This window comes from Triticum dicoccoides, chromosome 6B, assembly GCF_002162155.2.
Source record: "Triticum dicoccoides isolate Atlit2015 ecotype Zavitan chromosome 6B, WEW_v2.0, whole genome shotgun sequence".
Taxonomy (NCBI): Eukaryota; Viridiplantae; Streptophyta; class Magnoliopsida; order Poales; family Poaceae; genus Triticum; species Triticum dicoccoides.
The window spans coordinates 244,055,577-244,058,683 of NC_041391.1; the positions used below are offsets into that span (position 1 = coordinate 244,055,577).

At 38.7% G+C, this 3,107-nt stretch overlaps 1 long non-coding RNA gene across 1 annotated transcript; it reads left to right on the forward strand.

Annotated features, from left to right (window-relative positions):
• Window positions 1-1,519: 1,519 nt before the first annotated feature.
• On the forward strand, window positions 1,520-2,465 carry LOC119326774. The gene is made up of 2 exons (XR_005158160.1): window positions 1,520-1,878; window positions 2,229-2,465. It is a non-coding gene; the product is annotated as an uncharacterized LOC119326774 (long non-coding RNA).
• The last annotated feature ends 642 nt before the right edge of the window (window positions 2,466-3,107 follow it).

Sequence of the window (3,107 nt, forward strand, 5' to 3'; positions counted from 1 at the left end):
GGCCTTAAGAAAAAGCTTTTAAATAAAATAGGAAAATAACTTTTAAAATTACATTTTTGTGGTCTTTGGGAATCCTATATCTAATAGGTTTCAAATATACTCTTTGAAATATTTTTCATACCCCAAATCAAGTACTTGCAGTGCAAACCTCAATTCAGGGGTTTTTGGAAAACTAATTTTTGAAAATACTTTTTGGCCAAATTATTTTTGTAATAAAATACTATGTTGCTCTATACACATGGCATGATCATTGGGCAGAATCTTGGGGCAAGGAGATGAAGTATAGAAGGTTGAGTTGTGTTGACTTTAAAGAGCACTTGAAAACACATAGAGAAAACCAACTCAAATAAAAAGTCAAATATTGCAAATGTTTTTGTCAAACCACACTTTATCATGATATATCATCTTAAGTGTTGTGCCATGAAAATCAGGGTGTGACATTTACCTAGGCATTTAGATGTGCTGATGTTATGCTTAGCAGAAGTTCAAGATGCTTGTTCAAAGATGTGATATATAGCTAAAAGGGAAAGATGAATTGTGTTTTCTCATAGCAAAAACTGATGCTCTGTAGGTGGTATAGAAGTTAACCATGTATATCTAGCATCAGTACATAAAAAGACATACAAAAACAATTCAAATATGTGCGTTAAAAATACAGTTTGGTTTAATATAATATGTTAGCTTAATACATAGAAAAAATTATAACAGACTAGTAGAGAAAAGAAAGGATTTGCATCCGTTCAGACTTGAAGGGTGGCGAGTTAAAAAAGAAAGAAATATTGAGCAAGAAAAAGAATATTGCCCCGTGGTAAACGCATCGGCACCTTGCTAGTCCAACTAGTTGCCCCGCTGCCGTTCACTCAAAGATAGGCGCTCTGTAAAAAGGAGCTCTTGTTTTGCAAATGATCATCTACAATAGGAGCTCTCAATTCCTTCCATCGGCATTTAAAATAACATATGGGGCTCTTGCTCCAGCTCCTGTATCCCTGGTTCGGTGTCAACATGGCACGTCTGCAGTTTGATGTGATTTGGTTGGGTAGGAAGGGAGAATCAGTAGAGACAGTACGGGGATGGCCAACGATAAACCTGCTACTGACATGCTCTATAGAGATTTTATGCCAGCAAGGTGTTTGTGTTAAAATGTCTGAAAAGCGGAAAAAAACACCGCTGAAATTCTATTTTGTGCTGAGCATTTATTTGAACATAAGGTGTCTTCCCCCAATTGTTCTGGTTGACCTTATGCTTGCAGCCCAGTAGGACTTATTCTGATGCTCTGGTTGACCTTATGCTTGCAGCTGAGTGTACTTATTCTGATACTCTGGTTGACCTTATGCTTGCAGCTGAGTTGGACTTCCTCCTATTCAAATGCTTGCAAGTTTCAATTATGTTTTGTTCTAAAGCTACTTGCTGTAAAGTAGTATATGTGCTAGGATTTCAGTACAGCTTCCAAAATAAAATGTGGTTCAAGTTCTCAGATTGTCTAGAAGAAGATAGGACAGGAAGTCTTGAATGGAAAGCTCATATTAGTGTGAATGGTTTGAGTAAATTGTTGAAGATTAGACAGGAGTGAAAAAACAAAAGGTATATAAGTGATGCTAAAAACTGAGATGTCAAATTTAACATTCTATTATTTCTGTTCTTTTATTTTCTTTTAGTTTTGGTGTCTGAATTTGTGGATATATGAGCAGGCCCCAATATTTATTTCTTCAGTTCTCTTCCGCCGTCAGGTCGTAGCCTCTTCCTTCTGCAGGTCACCACCTCCTGCTTCTGCAGGCTGTGCCACATCCCCCCATTCCCGCAGCGGATAGGCCGTTCACCACCGGCACCATAGTCCGTTCACTACCGACAGCCGAGGCCGTTCAACGACGCAACGACGAGGTCTGGTCTCCCCCTTCCTCTTTACATGTAGTATATTCTACAAAATATGAGACGCTCTCAACTGAATAAAGAGTGTGCCATGCAAGTTCAGGTATTACTGCTGCACGAGTTCAAAAATCTCAACAAACCAAGCTCAAACCAAATTTCAGGAATTGTTTCCTTCATAAATTAGTTTTTTTGGTTAATTTGTTGTTCTGGACAGTATAGATGTATTACTGAAGCAGTTCCATAAAATGTCATTGTGTTAAAAGATGCACAAACTATTGTGTTTTTGGTACCTCACGGTAGTGTGTAGCCCTTGTATGCCTTCTAAATACTGATGCATGTTGTTCTTTGGTACTCGTCTCCAGTACTAGTTTGGAAGGCCAGGAAGTTCTACTTCTTGCATAAGCCAACGGAGTATCGGTCAAAGAAGGCCGATGCGCCTCGTGCCAGCTCCGGGCATCGCCGGAGGTCCTATCTGTTCTTCCACCGCCCCCGTGCACTCACCGTCGAGCCTATCCATGCACAACTCTAGTATTGATGAGCTTCAGGCTTGTCATTGTTCATGCAGATTAATTCTTTGTTAATTGCTATTGCACATACAGGAAATGTAGCCTTTGTCTTCTCAGTGAAGTTTTATTGTGAAGATTTTTTAATGCACACTGAAACCAGATTGTCTGCTGCTACATGCGCATCATATGCGTATTGTTCCATCGAGAAACCTCATCATTTGTAAATGTCTTCTAACTCTAGGTTTTGATGATGCAAAGTTGTATCCGTGTACACATTTCTTATTTCTATTGCTCGTGGTTCAAATGACCAATTGCTATAAGTTCCTATGTGTGTTAGAGAACAATAGTGTTTGGCCGGGTCAAGCTTTGCACTAGTGGAAATTTTTTTGTACCCTTGTGCGAAAGCACTTTATTTTCTGATGATTATTATTATTGTCATGTGGGTGTGGTTAAACATTTGCTGTGCAGAAAATAGGCCTGCGATTTTTGTGTTGCGGTGGGTGCTATGGATAATATGAAAATGTGCAGTCGGTGTGGTGTATATGTCATTCATCTATGAAAATGTGCAGCTGTTGTGGTGTATACGTCATTCATGTACATCTATAATATATGCGGAAAATTTCCTGTCTATGATGATATGATTGTTACTTCTTCAAAGAAGGTATGCATGACCGTTTGCTGTGCATGCAAGAATGAAAGAAATGTTTACATAAAAAACAATTAATCAGTACAAAT